This window comes from Coenobita brevimanus, chromosome 95 (assembly GCF_032717465.1).
Source record: "Coenobita brevimanus isolate Jiangsu-jjx chromosome 95, ASM3271746v2, whole genome shotgun sequence".
Classification (NCBI taxonomy): domain Eukaryota; kingdom Metazoa; phylum Arthropoda; class Malacostraca; order Decapoda; family Coenobitidae; genus Coenobita; species Coenobita brevimanus.
Window position 1 is genome coordinate 13,412,426 of NC_137048.1, and position 18,195 is coordinate 13,430,620.

General features: G+C 41.8%; 1 protein-coding gene across 1 annotated transcript in view; it reads right to left on the minus strand.

The window, feature by feature from the left end:
• Nucleotides 1-18,195, minus strand: part of LOC145413247 (G-protein coupled receptor moody-like) — a 65,516-nt gene that overhangs the window by 31,211 nt on the left and 16,110 nt on the right. The window lies entirely within an intron of this gene.

Here is an 18,195-nt window from a genome sequence, read left to right on the forward strand (position 1 = left end):
GTTCGTTCCTTCCTTCCCTCCCTCCCTTCATCCTTAATGATACTGACGAAGGATTGTGTTGTAAGGTTCAAAATTTGCTGATGATACTAAAATAGGTAACAGAGCAGATACAGCACTGCAAAGACAGGTAATTCAGAGAGATCTTGATCAACTGTTTATCTGGGCCCAAGTCTGGCAAATGGATTTCAATATTAATAAATGCAAAGTGTTAAACATTGGCAGTAAAAATGTAAGAGCAAGTTATAGCATGAATAATGTCCAACTTGATAGGGTAAACCATGAAAAAGACTTAGGAGTTATAATAACAAACGATCTGAAACCAAGCAAACAATGTACAGAATATGTGAAAAAAGCCAATAATTTGATTGGATTCATAAATAGAGCATTTGGATATAAATCCGATAATATAGTCCTCACTTTGTATAATTCCTTAGTACGCCCGCACTTGGAGTATTGGGTTCAGTTTTGGTCACCGTATTATAAAAAGGATATGGAAAAGCTTGAAAGAGTGCAGAGAAGGATGACAAAGATGATACCTAGATTGAGAAATAAACCGTACGAGGAACATTTAGAAGCCCTGAATTTCTTTACCCTAACAAAACGGAGGATACGAGGAGATTTAATTCAAGTATTCAAGATATTCAAAGGACATGATAACATGGCTGTCGATAAATACTTCACAGTTGATCACTCGAATTACACTAGAGGCAACGGGCATAAAATAATTGGCAAACGATTCCAGTCACATGAAGCTAAGCATTCCTTCTTCAATAGGGTTGTAAATATGTGGAATAAATTGCCCTCCAACGTAATAAAGTGTAATACAGTACAAACCTTTAAAGGTCGCCTGTGTGACTCTCGATTCTTGTAGTAGGAGTTAAAGATGAATACAGGGAGTTTATCTTGATTTATTATCTTCAGAGAAAATCTTAAGTTAAGCAGTGTATGTATTACAGAGACTGAATACACTAAGTCTAGTTGGACCCCTCTTCTTGTTCACTCTCTCCACTACCTGTCGGTTCTATAGCTAGCCTCCTTCTCAGCTCTGCTTCCTAAATTCTGGTGTAGCAGGGGTCGTGTCACGTGTGTTACACTGTTGTTGGAATGATCTAGAAACCTGTGTGTGAGAATGTGTGTACGTGTGTGTATGGTCACTAGGCATTGTTCGTATGCTATCTCGTTGACACACTACCTATATCATCCTCTGACTTGCTGCTTCCTGTGTGTTGTCAACATTTCCTCAGTTACACTTGCAAGATCATTACCCATTCCCAGGCTTGCCTGGTGCTCTGTCTATCTATCTATTTATCTATCTATCTATTATGATTTGTAATTATAATATGGAGTCCTAACATTGCTTGGCCACGCCGCTGAAGGTCCTCCGACAGCAATCATCATTGACATATGCTAATCTATTAGTACATAATATTGATTATAATATTGTATACATATAATATTCATAGTAAATTGCAATGATCTAGTATTATTACATTTTAAACAAGTTGTATACATAATTGAATAAATGCACTAAAGGTAAACTATTTAACTGTAATACAGTATGTACATGGGTTATTGTAGTGAAATGCATACATGCAAGATAAAAAAAAAGTTTAAAATTAAGATTATGGTAAGAGTTATTAATATTTCATTTAAAGATAATGCTACTGGTATGCCATACATCTAAATCATGGGTCATTCTTCTTTGTATTTTTTGTTTTAATTAATACTATATACAAAATATGTACACTTCATTCAGGGGGGTTAACTTGGATGTTAGCTCTACCCCCACTAAATACTGACTCCAAATTTGCAATTCTTGCATGCATTCTGTGCAATGCGAACAGCAGTACTGCAAATACAATGCAGAAGATTATAAAGACAGTAGGTGCTGGGCTATACACATAATATGGGTTGAACATACTCAAACTCAAATCTTCCCAGGGCTTCATTGTTTCATTGATCAGTTGCATAGTTTCAAACTTAGGTGAAGGCAACTTAATACTTGTGCTCATGTTTAAGTCCATATCAGGCAGTGGGTGGAAATGTTTGTGTGTATGATTGAGAATGGCATAGTGATTGATGGTGGATAACGTGGACATGGATGGTTTAAATACCGCACAGTAGTCTGGTGCTATGTATAATCCTGAGGCTGGAGTATGAGATGGTGGTATATCTGGACAGCCTATGTAAACTGATGTGTTATGAGTGAAATAAAAAAAACTGTGAGTGTCCGATGCATTGATGGAGTACAAGCTTATCTGGAGCAAAAGTGAAGTTGCAGTGATTATGAATATTGTTATTTCTGATGATAACCATTTCACAAGGGACTGTATCAGTAGGCTGAAAAGTGAAAATGTACGCAGGACAAAGATGAACAGCATGTAAGGATGTGCGGCACTTTCGATCTATCGTTGATTCACTTGCGAAAGTGACAGTGTTCAGTCTCTTGGTGTCTGTGTTGATGTTGATGATGACCAAAGTGTTGTTATTTTTAGAGGGGAAGGGGTGTATTTGGTATACTGTGAACAGGTCTTCAGTTATGAATGGTACATGAACTACTACTGATGTTAGTGTTAGTGTTGCTTCTAGATATGGATAATATTGCATGAATTCCCTACTTCGGAACAAAGGCTTCAATTTATGTTTATGTATGCCTTGACTAATTATCTGACGTAGCTCATGAACTGGGAGTAAGTCAATTGAGATCTTGCCATCACCAGCATTCGAAATTCCTTGCATAATTGCCCTGTAACGAACTCTAGTGTTGTCTAATTGTAGTAGAATTGTGTCAATATGTTCTGTGATGATCGAGAAGTGTTGGAAAAGTGTTATGTTACCTTCCATTTCATTTATTTTATCTACACTTTCGAGAACTATGTTTTCTGTCTTTTTCAAATTTTTCGCAATTGTCTTCATTGCTGAGTTATGTCCTGTGATGAATTTATCTTGGTATGTTAGTACCTGAGCTATTATATTAAATTTGTTGTTTATTTCTTTAAGGTCATCCTCTGTAGCCAATCCAAAGATGTTCCCAAGAACTGCGCCACCCAGGTCGAACAAACCGCGCTTTTGGCGAGTACGTGTGATGTTCCTGTCGCTCAATACCTCCGTTCCATAAGATGGGAGATCTTGGATCATGATGAGCATAGTTGACTTTGCCTGTTCTATTTTCCATTTCGCTAACTTCACTATTTCATTCACTTCCTTTATGTTATGTGCTTGTGAAACATAGCTTGCTATCATGAAGTCCAGGGTTCGCATAGGTTTCGCGAGATTTTCTAGATAAGAAGGTAATTCATACAAGTAGTCCAGATTTATTCCAGTACTCATGACGTCTTTTACGATTGAAGTCGTGGCCGTTGGAGCTATGAGGCATCCTTGTCGTACTATGTGTTGGGGGTCTAAGTGCTCATATCCTCTTGCTATGTAGAGGAGAATCCATAGCATAAGTCCCTTCATCGCTACCTACCGAAAAAAAAAAAATCTATTAATTTCCTAATATGGTCATGCTGTGGTCGATGATAGTGATGATGTGCGTTACGGTTGATTGTTATATCATTTATAGAAGGAGTTTAAATCGATGTTTAATTCTCGTAAATGATGTACTGTAGATTTTACTGGAACAGTTGCACCTATGTTTGATTGTTTGGTATATGACCTTAATTTCTTTTTGTAATCATTGTTGTTTTCTTGCTTGGTTTCCTGAGCTACCTTCGCCTGTTCGGTTGTATCCGATGCTGAATAATTATTGGATAATTCCCTTGAAACTCGTTTTAAATGGTCAATATGAACTTCTTTCTCTTCGTCACTTGACAGTGACTTAATTAAAACTTTGTTTGCTTTTATGTTAATTACTCTGTATGGGCCCTCAAATTTTTGGGATAATTTATTGTCTCTCGTATGAATGATAACATAAACACTGTCTCCTAAGCTGATAGGTGAATCTCTTGCCTTCTTGTTAAATGCCTCCGTCATTTCTTCCTTGGACATCGTTAATTGTTTTTTGACTCTTTTGTGTAAGTCCTGGAATTCACGTAAACGGAGTTTAGAGTAATCATCGTAATTGTATATGGGCAGACTGTCACCTTCTAGGAGCTCATATGGTAGTTTTTTTATCTGTCCCATATATAATGAAATGTGGTGTGTCACCTATGGATTTATTTATAGATCCATTAATTGAGGCTTCCACTCTGGGAATCCAATCATCCCAGCTTGCATAATTTTCACTGAGAATGTGTCGTAGCACATCTAATACTTTTTTGTTTTGTCTCTCTACTAACCCATTAGATGCTGGGTGATAGGCTAAAACGCTAACCTTTTTGATGTTGTATTGTTTACATATTTCTTGTAAGATATCAGAATTAAATTCTCCTCCATTATTACTTATTAGTACCTTTGGGGTAGTAAAGCGACATATTACATTATCTGTTATTGCCTTTGCTACTGTCTCTGCTGTTTTATCTTTAATTGGAGCTAAAATGACATAACGGGAAAAATGATCCGTTGCTACTAATAGGTATAGGTTATTATTGTATGATAATGGCATCTTGAGTAAATCAACAGCGACAACGTCCCATGGTTGATGTGGTACAGGGTAATTACCCATCGGTGCTGGTGTGATTGGGTATCCTTTGTGTTTTGCACATGATTCGCATCTGTCTATATGATTGTTTATATCTTTTCGTAATGAAGGCCAGTAATATAACAGTTGGGCTTGTCTGAATGTCTTATCCTTTCCAGGATGTCCTGCATGTGGGCTATCGTGTATCGTTCGTAATACTTGGGGTATCATGTCATTAGGTACTACCAACTGGTTAGTATTTCTTTGGCGTTTTGGTTGTTTCAGGTTAATCTTGTATAATGTATTATTGACCATTTTGAATTGTTCGAGTGGTACATGCAGTTTGGGTAATTGTATGTCATCTCCACTTTCTAACTTGTATATAACTTTCGACCATATTGGGTCAAGTCTTTGTGCTTTTGCGATATCATCGTGGTTTGGGATATTTCCTTTAAGATCTAATGCCGCAACTTGAATTGTGTTCGGGTTCCTAGATAATGCGTCAGGTACTATGTTCATTATACCTTGTATATAATGAATTTGTACATTGTAGTTTTCAACTGTACATTTCCATCTTGCTCTCCTCCCAGGCAGGAGTTTTTCTTTAAACATACCCACTAGTGGTTTATGGTCGGTGAATAAGTGGATTTCGTAACCATATACCAAATCTCGAAATTTTTGTAATGCAAAAACCACTGCAAGTGCCTCTAAGTCTGTAGTGCAATAATTTTTCTCTGCACCTTTTGTTTGTCTGCTGGCAAATGCAGTTGGTTGATTCTTTCCTCTTTTATCTTCCTGCATCAGTACAGCTCCTAATTCTTTAACTGATGCGTCTGTACAAATAAGAAATGATTTTGTGTAATCCGGATATGCTAAACAAGGTGCACATGTTAGTTTAATTTGTAGATTGTTAAATGCCCTTTTTTGTTCTTCTTCCCATTGGAATATAGCATCTTTTTTGAGTAGTTGGAATAGAGGAAAGGCTATATGAGAGAACTGTGGTACGAATGACCTATAGTACCCAGCTAGACCTAAAAATTGTCTAACTTCGTCAGTCGTAGTGGGTTCAGGAAAATCTCTCACTGCCTGTATTTTGTCATCAGTGGTCTGAATACCATTAGAACTTAATTTGTGGCCTAAGAAATTTATTTCCTTAAAGCAAAATTTGCATTTAGAAAGCTTAATTTTTAAACCAGCATCACTAAGCTTTTGTAAGAGTAAGTCTAATTTCTTGAGATGATCCGTAATATTCTTCGTTGCGATTATAACATCGTCAAGATAAACAAATATTCCTTGTCCTAAAATTCCGGACAATACGTAATTCATAAGACGCTGGAATGTGCTTGGGGCTGTCTTCAGTCCCATCGGCATCCTTGTATATTGGTAGTGGCCTCTATTTGTGGAAAAGGCAGTGTATTTACGTGACTCCTCTTCAACCGGTATTTGATAATAGCCATTTAGTAGATCGATTGTTGAGAATATATTATTCTCTGGTCCAATATTCTGTAGAACGTCGCTTAGCAATGGCATGGGAAATTGGTCTGGGATTGTGTGACTGTTTAGGTTACGGTAATATACTACCGCACGCATTTCTCCATTTCGTTTGGGCACGAAGAATAATGGGGCATTCCACGGGGAGGCTGAAGGTTCAATAATTCCAAGTTTTAACATTTCATCGACATACTGATATGCAAGTGTACGTTGGGAGTATGGGATGCGGTAGGCTGGTACGAAAATTGGTGGTGTTTCTGGGTGCACATTAATCTTGTGATTAATCAGGTTAGTACACCCTAATTGTTCTCCGGGTAATGCTACGGTGTCCCTGTGTGTTTCCAGCAGGGTTGACAAATCATTTTCATCAAATTCACCTGAGTGAATTAAATTCTCTTTTATGCTCTCTCTATCCGTAGATTTTATCTCACTTGTCACTCCAGCTATAACTATTTCCTTTACAGGGGCGGGACATTTTTCAATATTAACTATGCAAGTCCCCTTTTTCAACTGAACTTCCCCATTCATGTGATTAATTATGAATATCTGAGTTTGCCCTTCGTCGTTCATCTGACATAATGCGTTTTCTACTGACAATCCCTTTACTTTACATAATTCTTCTAAGATAAGAACAGTACTATTCCGTAATGTGCTGTTTATGATAACTTTCATATAGGAATTAGGTGGTATAACTAAATCATTGGTGAAATGGGCTGGAAAAACTGATAAATCAGTACTGTTATCTGGGTCTCTAATTCTGGAGGCTGGGGCTGGTGGTGGGAGTGGATCTATACACTCATCTGTTTGTGTATGTTTGTTTAAGCTTTTAATATTACCAATTCTTTTTGGTTCTCTTTTACTAATCGGTGAGGGCTCTGATGGTATTTCCTCTATGAATTCATTGTCAAAGTCTATTCCATTCATTTGTGGGAGTAAAGTTATGTTCTCTGCTCTCATACATCTTAAGGCCAGTAACATATGAGCTTTAATTGCTAAGTTTTCAACGATATAGAAAAATGCAGAGAATGGTCTTGTAGTCTCTGTGAAACTGATATTTAACCTTATCATACCTTTTACTGTATTTTTTTTCTATCTACCGTATATAAATCTAAATCAGCTTCTTCCAGAAAAGTTACTTTCTTCCTATTTTTAAGAAATCTATTTATTTCTTCTTGTGTTATTAAGTTCACTGGAAAGCCTGTGTCTAAAAATAAGGAAACGTTTTGATCCTCATATACAGCTGGTATCAAGATACACTCATTTCCCAACATGCCTCCTATGTGAATATTAGACTTGCTTTTCTTTACGTTTGTTCGTTTTTTGTCATGACTTGGTCTTCCCCCGATTTGAACATAGACACAATTTTTTCTACTGTTTTGCAGTTACTGGTCCAGTGCCCTTGGCATCTATGATGCCTACAGTAAGGACCAAATCCCTGTGTCTTTTGTCTATCCTCTTTTGTTTTGATAAAGCATTCATACCTTGTGTGTCCTGGTTTTGCACAATAATGACATAGAATGGACCTATCTCTTGACTGTGACCTAAGAGGTGACTTCCTATATGTAGTGTTGTTTGTGGCGCGAGATCTGCTTGGGCTGCGTGTAAACTTATGAAACTGCCTGTAGCCTAGTGTTTGTGATCGAACCCTCATCACGTTTAGTTGTTTGCTCTGCCTGCTTTCGGGTCGCGATCGATTTTGTTCTCTGTTTGGGGTCGGTGTACATGTTTTCACAGCTGATACTGTCTCAGGTACCCTCATTCTACTAGAATGTGTGGGTGTGTCGACCATACCTGCTTTACTGCACTGCATCTCTACCTCATTCATTAAGTCTAGTAAGCACATGCCTGGGGTGTACGCGATCGTCTTGGCGATCTTAAGAGTCCTATCAGATAATTTACACAAGGCAGCTACATAACCAATGATGTCCACGACGAGGTCTGGGGACATCTTTTCATCATCTGTTATCCAATTTGAGTTTTCCAATGTAACTAACAATGTTCTTTTGATTGTGGAGACATCACCTGTTGTTTCACTGAGCACATGGTTTGTGGTGTGCTCCCTTACAAGATCTACAATCTTATGTAATTCTGGAATTATACCTGGCAAGAAGTTCATACCTCCAGAAAATTTCTTCAAAAATTCAGTTTTAAATTCATCATATGTCCTAGCCTTGAGGAGCTTATCTGATCTCAATAAACTGCTTGCTGGACATCTTTCCTGGCTTATGCAAGATGAAAAAATGGCAATTTTCTCTTGTTCATCGAGGATGTGGCGCTTGATGAACATTGTTCGCACTGACTGACCAATGAAATGACGTCAGTACGATCTTTTTCTGTGCCAGAGAATGTTGGGGCAGTTTTATCTTCATGGTAAACATAAACATGAGGTGGAGAAGTTTGATCCGTGGTATTTGTTTCGTTATTCATTTTCACTGTTTGCTCTGTTAATTTAACTTGGACTTGTTTATCGCTGTGTGAGGGAATGGTGGAATAGGTTCGGCCGGAACGGTGAACCCTGTTAAGTATATTGGCATACGTGTGCAAGTCAGCGACAAAGTCCTCACTTGCTACGTCAGAGGGGGTTTCCCACTCATCATCTGAAACTGAAGTATTTGTTTCTTGATCTTTAGTTTGTGTTGAGTTTTGTATAATGGGTGTGTTGCCTTGGTGCTCTCCTAATTGTGAATCCGTTGTTGGAGCTAATTGTGTTTCATCTGGTATTAACGTGGGTGGTGGCGAAAATATCCCTGTCATTAAGGTCTGGTGTTATGAAATACGCCTTTTGTTTGTGTATTAACTAAATAGATGAGTAAATGAGTTGTAATAAATGATAGATAGTGAGTGTATAAGTGTATATATAGAAATAAGTAAAGGAGTTGAATATACCTAATTTTAGCACTGAGAAGAAATGAGTAAGTATAATTTCACCCACTTGATACGGATCGGAGAGGCGTGTCGATGCAACTGTCGATCTCGGAAGAAAAATGCAGGGTTGACTGAAGATCTTTTGATAATTCTAGTGTTGTGTTGGTGGACGATATTACTCAGGAAATTCCATGGCCTGGTGCTTGTGGTGGTTAACAGCTGTCACAGGCAAACCTCAGCATAGAACGTCGAATTTCCAACTCAATACTGTGGAAATAATTGAGTATGAGTAGGAGCTATGTGAATAATGAGTAATGAGTAGTGGGTGAGAAGTGCCTGGTGTCAGTCACACGTTGCTTCGCGTGGCCTTTTGTCAGCAAACTCGCGTTGTGATGTCATCTCAGCAGATACACATGGTGACGTCGGCTTCCCACACTGGTAGCTGTGGTGAGTAACTGAGTAGCGATACGTAACCTGGGTGAAGAAAGGTAAGATGCGTTATAAATGTGGCTCTGATGTTTTGCTGTGTGTCTTGACCTCTGCGTCAGCAATGGAGGTAGGCGGGAGAGAGTGTTGGGGTTTTGTGTGCTTGTTGCTTTGGTCTTTCTCTTTCTTTACTTGCTTTGTTTTTTTATTCTTCTTGCTGCTGCTTGAAGTTACGTGAAGATTATAGAGTTGTTTTGTAGACTTGTAGGCTCATAGGCTTGTAGGCTGTATTTTGTAGGAATTCACTGTAGAACTGAAGCTAATCTTGTAGAGTTTCACCTGCTTTTGTAGAAATTCACTGTTGATTCGTAGACGAGGTCCGAACGTTCGCTGCCAATCAAATGTGACTCTCGATTCTTGTAGTAGTAGTTAAAGATGAATACAGGGAGTTTATCTTGATTTATTATCTTCAGAGAAAATCTTATGTTGAGCAGTGTATGTATTACAGAGACTGAATACACTAAGTAAGTCTAGTTGGACCCCTCTTCTTGTTCACTCTCTCCACTACCTGTCGGTTCTATAGCTAGCCTCCTTCTCAGCTCTGCTTCCTAAATTCTGGTGTAGCAGGGGTCGTGTCACGTGTGTTACACTGTTGTTGGAATGATCTAGAAACCTGTGTGTGAGTATGTGTGTATGTGTGTGTATGGTCACTAGGCATTGTTCGTATGCTATCTCGCTGACACACTACCTATATCATCCCCTGACTTGCTGCTTCCTGTGTGTTGTCAACATTTCCTCAGTTACATTTGCAAGATCATTTCCCGTTCCCAGGCTTGCCTGGTGCTCTGTCTATCTATCTATTTATCTATCTATGTATTATGATTTGTAATTATAATATGGAGTCCTAACACCTCGATAAGTATTTGGCATCCATCCCCCAGCTTAATATGTTTACTCCTAAATAAAACACTTGTGTATGTATAATTTTGTATTTTATTTTATTTTAGTTTTTTAGAGCCTGGATCAATTTATTAAATGCAAATATAGTATATGCACAGACTAGGATATGCACAGATAGCCCTGAGTTAACGGACACTACTCATACTTTCGACCAGTGATGGGCTATGGATCACTGAGAGTCCCTGTTAGTTACGTGGCCACCATCGGGATTTTTTTTAATGTACCAGGGGTCACCGCTTCAGGAGGTGACTTGTGTACTTGTCCCGCTAGGAAAGTTCCTAGTCTCAGTGGAATGAATGGAGCTGGGGCCTGATTGACTGCTGCCTACCTTAATACCGCCAGGCAAACCTGCCGCATACCCCTGAATATCCACACTGTGCATTGTGCAATTTCCACGCTGTGTCTGCAGACGCCTTGTCAACTCAACGTACCCGTACATAGCGACATGCATTAGTTATTTATTTATTCGATTATTCATTGTACTTTACTACTTTCTCTTTCAGGTTATTCATACTGGTAGCTTATAGATAATGTATTATAGAATGTAGCTTTTCCTTTTCAGAGTTTCCTATGAAATTTCCATGTCAGTTTCTCCATGCTGCATGGTGGATTTTCTCACTTTTTCTTGCCAGTTTTAACTAGACGGTTTGGAGGCGGGGGGAGCCTTCTTGCTTTACTATCCTTATCCTTCTGCATGTAGAGTTAGATCTTGTAGTCATAGTCTACTCTGTAACAAACAGCCTCGAAAAGACCATAAAGTCTGTTGCTGTTTGGTTTCCTTTGTACTACCTTTGTACTTCCTTCCTCCTTCCTTCCTTCCCTCCTTTCCTTCCTCCTTCCTTACTTCCTTCCTTCCCTCCTTCCCTTCCTCCTTCGTTCCTACCTTACTTCCTTCCTTCCTTCTCCATTCCTTCCCACAACAATCTTCCTTCCTTTACTTAAGTCTGGAGGGTCTGGCTTGGCACCATCTCGACTCCTACCAAGAACCTTCCTTCCCTACTTTCTCTCCCTCCTTCCGTCCTTCTTCTCTCCTTCCCTCTTTCCGTCTCCACTCCTTCCTTCCCTACTTTCTCTCCCTCCTTCCGTCCTTCTTCTCTCCTTCCCTCTTTCCTTCTCCTCTCCTTCTTTCCTCCTTCCTTCCCTACTTTCTCTCCCTCCTTCCGTCCTTCTCTCCTTCCCTCTTTCCTTCTCCTCTACTTCTTTCCTCCTTCCCTCCCTTTCTTCTTCCTCGTTGCCTCCCTCCTTCCCTTCCAATCATCCAATTCTTCCATCACTAATTCCCTGGTTTGTTTACATGAAGTTTGGAGAGGCCGGCTTTGTACAGCTTCGGCCCCTACCTGCAGACATGCTCTCGCTCTCTCTCTCTCTCAATAACACAGTCATCCTGAAGACCAAGAAAGCCGAATGGAAGCTTAAATGTGGTTTTGGTGTTACGGAGAGAGAGAGAGAGAGAGAGAGAGAGAGAGAGAGAGAGAGAGAGAGAGAGAGAGAGAGAGAGCCGTTATTGAGGCTGATTAAATATTGCCCAAGGTTTGTTTTAGTCTCTCTCTCTCTCTCTCAACCTGCACAGCTAATTCTTCATTTACCTTCCTTTCATCCTACTTTCCTCCTTATCGTTCTCTCTCTCTCTCTCTCTCTCTCTCTCTACTTTCTTACTTATCTTTTGTTCTCTCCTTCCTTTATTTCCTCCTTCCTTATTTCCTTCCTTCCTTCCCAATGATTTTTCCATCCCTCCTTCTTTCTGTTTCCTTCTTTCCTTCCTTCTTTTTTCCCTTCCTTACTCCCAGTGTTCCTTCCTTCCGTTTCTTCTCCCCTCCTTCCTTTTCTTCTTCCCTTCCTTCCTTCACTCATTCATTCATTTCTCCCGTCCTTCCATCCCTCACTCATTCAATAATTCATTTCTTCCTTCCTTCCTTCCGTTTCTCCCTTCCTTCATTCCTTCGTTTCCTTTTTGCCTTCCTTCCTTCACTCATGGCTTCATTTCTCCATTTATTCTTTCTTTCAATCATTCATTCACATATTTATTCATTCATTTCTCCATCCTTCCTTCCTTCATTTCTCCCTCCCTTCATTTCTCCCTTCCTTCCTTCCTTCATTTCTCCCTTCCTTCCTTCATTTCTCCCTTCCTTCCATCATTCATCCAGTTCTCCCTTCCTTCCTCCATTCATTTCTCCCTTTCTTCCTCCATTCATTCATTTCTCCCTTCCTTCCTCCATTCATTCATTTCTCCTCTCCTTCCATCATTCATCTAATTCTCCCTTCCTTCCTCCATTCATTCATTCATTTCTCCCTTCCTTTCTTCATTCATTCATTTCTCCCCTCCTTCCTTCATTCTTTCATTTCTCCCTTCCTTCATTCATTCAACCAATTCTTCCTTCCTTCATTCATTCATTTCTCCCTTCCTTCCTTCATTCATTTCTCCCTTCCTTCATTCATTCATTCATTTCTCCCTTCCTTCATTCATTCATTCATTTCTCCCTTCCTCCCTTCCTCCATTCATTCATTTCTCCCTTCCTTCCTCCATTCATTCACTTCTCCCTTCCTTCATTCATTCATTCATTTCCCCCTCCCTCCCTTCCTTCCTTCAAGCATTCATTCATTTTTTCCTTCCTTTCCTCCTTCCTTCCCTCCTTCCTCCGTCCCTCCCTCTTTCCAACAAACACATTTACTAACTCATCCAAAAGAAATTCATATTTTTACAGTCTTATCTGCTGAAGATGTTCTTATCTCCCTAACACCTTTTCCTAAGTTATTTATTTTGTTTATTAAACCTTACTGGTCAAGTCTGTGTTGCATAAATCCTTCAATCATCGCCATACTCTGCATAAATAAAACGTACAAAAGGGTACTAACCATCCATATCTATAAATAAATCGCTAAGGAAGAGGTGTTAGGGAACTCTCGTAACCGCCAAGCAAGGACGCTACCTAACACCTCTTCCTTAGCGATTTATTTTTGTATATGGCTGGTTAATATCCTTTTGTACATTATTTATGCAGAGTATGGCGATGTTGGAAGGATTTATGTAACACAGAGGAGGACAGTAAGGTGTGATAAACAAAACAAATCGCTACGGAAGAGGTGTTAGGGAACTTCCTTAACCACCCAGCATTCGTTTAGTTTTAGTGACGTGTGGTAGGGTATGCTGTGGTGTGGGCTGGTGAGTGGTGTGGTGGTGTGTGGTGTAGTGTGGTAGGGTGTGGTGTGTGTGTGGGAGGAGTAGTGACCGGTGTGGTGGTGTGTGGTGGAGTAGTGTAGTAGGGTGTGGTGTTGGGGGGTAGTGACTGGTGTGGTGGTGTGTGGTGGAGTAGTGTGGTACGGTGTGGTGTGTGTGGGGGGAGTAGTGACTGGTGTGGTGGTGTGTGGTGGAGTAGTGTGGTAGGGTGTGGTGTGTGTGGGGATAGTGATTGGTGTGGTGGTGTGTGCGGTGGTGTAGTGTTGTAGGGTGTGGTGTGTGTTTGTGGGGGTAGTGACTGGTGTGGCGGTGTGTGGTGTAGTGTGGTAGGGTGTGGTGTGTGTGTGGGGGGTAGTGACTGGTGTGGTGGTGTGTGATGGAGTAGTGTGGTAGGGTGTGGTGTGTGTGTGAGGCGGTAGTGACTGGTGTGGTGGTGTGTGTGTTGAAGTAGTGTGATAGGGTGTGGTGTGTGGGGGGGTAGTGACTGGTGTGGTGGTGTGTGGTTTAGTGTGGTAGGGTGTGGTGTGTGTGAGGGGCAGTGACTGGTGTGGTGGAGTAGTGTGGTAGGGTGTGGTGTGGTGTGTGTGGGGGTAGTGACGTGTGGTGGTGTGTGGTGGAGTAGTGTGGTAGGGTGTGGTGTGTGTGGGGGGGTAGTGACAGGCGTGGTGGTGTGTGGTGGGGTAGTGTGGTAGGGTGTGGTGTGTGTGGGGTGTAGTGACTGGTGTGGTGGTGTGTGGTGGAGTAGTGTGGTAGGGTGTGTTTTGGTGTGTGTGAGGGGGTAGTGACTGGTGTGGTGGTGTATGGTGAAGTAGTGTGGTAGGGTGTGGTGTGTGTGTGGGGGGTAGTGACTGGTGTGGTGGTGTGTGGTGGAGTAGTGTGGTAGGGTGTGTAGTATGTGTGTGTGTGTGTGTGTGTGTGTGTGTGTGTGTGTGTGTGTGTGTGTGTGTAAATAGACAGACATGTAGATAGAGAGATGGATAGATAGACACCCTAAATAGACAGACAGACAGGCAGATAAAAAAAAAAGGTTGTTTGAGGAGAGAGATCTAGGGAGGATAGAAGGGAGGGAAGGAGACAGGAATGGGAGCAGGGAGGGAAGAGAGGAGGGGGAGGGAGGAAGAGAGGGAGGAGAGGAGGGGGAGGAGGGAGGAAGGAAGAGAGGGAAGGAATTTAAAATGGATGGATGGGGAAGGGAATAATGGTGAGAGAGAGAGAGAGAGAGAGAGAGAGAGAGAGAGAGAGAGAGAGTAGATCACGGATGTAGAAAAGTTAGAGAAAAGAGGAAAAGAAACAAAGGAGAGAAGGAAGTGAGCCAAATGAGAGAGAGAGAGAGAGAGAGAGAAAGAGAGAGATCCCGTCATATTCCTCCTCCGTGATGTTGCTACTTCCTCATATCCCCACTCCCGTCACATCCCTACCCCCGTCACATCCCTACCCCCGTCACATCCCCAGCCCCGTCACATCCCTACCCCGTCACATACCTACCCCGTCACAACTCTACCCCCGTCACATCCCCACCCCTGTCACATCCCCACCCCCGTCACATCCCCACCCCCGTCACATCCCTACCCCCGTCACATCCCCACCCCGGTCACATCCCCACCCCCGTCACATCCCTACCCCCGTCACATCCCTACCCCCGTCACATCCCTACCCCCGTCACATCCCTACCCCCGTCACATCCCCACCCCCCTCACATCTCCACCCCCGTCACATCCTTGCCCCGTCACATTCCCACCCCCGTCACATCCCCACCCCTTCCAGCTGCGTTTACGAGGTGGCGTCTGAGGTATGTCTGAGAGCCGTCTGCCAACCCGGATTTAATATATTTAGTATTGGGTGGGGCGGGTTGTGTTGCGGTGTATAGTCTTTTTCAACGCTATTTCTCGTAGCTCAATAAAGGCAATGCTATGGTTGTACATCCTCTACATAGCACTTCTTCGTTACTAGCATCATTTTTCAGTGCTAATCTACTGTTCTATGTATTCAAGATGGAGAGAGGGTAAGTTTAGGCCAAGTTAGAGTGAGAAGACTATATCCTAAAGAGTCTGCCTTTTGCCCTCCACTCCCTACCCCTCCCCTCCTCAACCCCCTTCTCTCTCTCTCTCTCTCTCTCTCTCTCTCTCTCTCTCTCTCTCTCTCTCCTACCTCAGCCTCTTCTATTCTCTTCCCCTCCTCCTCCCCTCCACCTTCCCCTCACCTCGACTCCACTGATCAGTAACTTCATTATCTGAGTCTAATGGACGGATGGCAGTGCTCTCTCTCTCTCTTTCTCTCTCTCTCACACACACACACACACACACACACACACACACACACACACACACGAGAAAGAGAGAGAGAGAGAGAGAGAGAGAGAGAGAGAGAGAGAGAGAGAGAGAGAGAGAGAGAGAGAGAGAGAGAGAGAGAGAGAGAGAGAGAGAGAGAGAGGAAGAATCTGAAAGCAATTAAGGGAGAGTTAAGCGAAGGAAAAATAAGTGAGATTAAAGAGAGAGGGGCTTCTCTCTCTCTCTCTCTCTCTCTCTCTCTCTCTCTCATCTAATATACTATAGCACTAGCCGTGTGTGTGTGTGTGTGTGTGTGTGTGTGTGTGTGTGTGTGTGTGTCTAAAGATGTACACTTGAGAGAAAGGGAGAAGGAGAGAGAGAGAGAGAGAGAGAGAGAGAGAGAGACAGACAGACAGACAGACAGACATAGACAGAGAGAGAGTTGCCTTTTTCATTGTTTTCGGTATTTTCGCAAAATGGTATCAGGCTTTACTATCCTCTCTCTCTCTCTCTCTCTCTCTCTCTCTCTCTCTCTCAATTTCACCCTTTTATCCTTACCTTCCTATTTCTTTTCTCTCCGACTGCCCTCTTTGATCCCTCCCGCTGTCTCTCTCTCTCTCTCTCTCTCTCTCTCTCTCTCTCTCTCTCTCTCAATTTCACCCTTTTATCCTTACCTTCCTATTTCTTTTCTCTCCGACTGCCCTCTTTGATCCCTCCCGCTCTCTCTCTCTCTCTCTCTCTCTCTCTCTCTCTCTCTAATGTAATTTAGCTTGCATCCCACATTACAGTCAGCGACGATAATGAAAAGTGGTGTGTGACCCGGGGGGAGGGCAGTGAAATGGCTTGGGACAGTGCGACATGGAGGCGATTTGTTTGTGGCCACCCCTTACGGAATTAAGGCGTCTGGCAATAGGTTGAAAAAAATACGGTTTTGCCTACGCTTACGAGCTCGTAGTCTTTGCCAACTGAGAGCCTGATGTTGTGGGTATCTGCTGATGATTTTGTTTTTCTTTTTTATTTTTTTGGACTAAGATACGGCATTTGTTGTTGTTGTTGTTGTTGTTGTTTACCCCCTGTCTACCTGGCCGATCAATCCCGTTGACCACAGGTAAGCAAGGTCTTCAGTGGGACAGTCCTATGGCGTCATCTGCATTTAATCTTGCCATCTCATCAATTTATTTTTTATTTATTTATTTTTTTAAATACAGCCTTTTTTGTTGTTGTTGCTTATTCCTATTTATCTGGCTGAACAGACTCATCGACCACAGGTAAGCACGGTCATCTATGGAGCCGCCCTACATACACCATGTTTGCGAGGGCTTTTCTAACGGTGAGGTGCACGAAAATATGCCGAGATTTTGTCCCCGGGTGGCCGCCGCAACTGCTAAGTCACCCGGAGTCAGACACGTATTCTCGTCGGTTAAGGAAGCTCCCTAACACCTCATCCTAAGCGATTTATTTTGCCACCTTGCTATCCCCCTCTGAGTTACTTAAAGCATTATAACAAAGCCTTACTCTTCATAAAAAACGTACAAAATTACATTAACCGGCCGTATCCAAAAATAAATCGCTAAGGAAGAGGTGTTAGGGAGCCTCCTAAGGCGATAAGAATACGCGCCAAAGAGTTAACAATACTAATCTTATAAATCTCAGTGTGGATATTGCAAAATAAATCGATAGACAGATATATATATATATATATATAGTATATGTATATAGACAGACAGAGATAGATAGATAGATAGATAGAAAGGCAGACAGACAGACAGATAGAGGGAATGGCAGGTAATCAGACTGATAGAAAGGCAGATAGACAAACAGATAGATTGACAGACAGATATAGACAGAACGATAGATAAGCAGGTATACATACAGGAAATACATACTCGTAAACACACATATACACACACACACACACACACACACACACACACACACACACACACACACACACACACACACACACACACAGACGTCAGCAAAGATGTTCAGTCTTAAAGGATGATTAATTACATTCTCGCCTAAGCCAGGCAAAGCTTTATCCCTCTCTCTCTCTCTCTCTCTCTCTCTCTCTCTCTCTCACCCTTTTATCCTTTCCTTTCTCTCCGACTGCCCTCATTGCCCCCCCCCCTCTCTCTCTCTCTCTCTCTCCGGTGTTGCAAGTTAAGACAAATCTTCACAAAACATTTTCCTCCTTCCATATTTGAGGAGGAGGAGGAGGAGGAAGAGAAAATGAGAGAGAAAGAGAGAGAGAGAGAGAGAGAGAGAGAGAGAGAGAGAGAGAGAGAGAGAGAGGGAGGGAGAGAGGGAGGGAGGGAGAGAGGGAGGGAGAGAGGGAGGGAGAGAGAGCGCAATCAGAAAAGGAGGCCAAAAATAGAAACATAAAGAGACAAAGGAAGAGAGAGAGAGACATGAGAAGGAAAGACAGAAGAATGACACAAGAGGTAGGA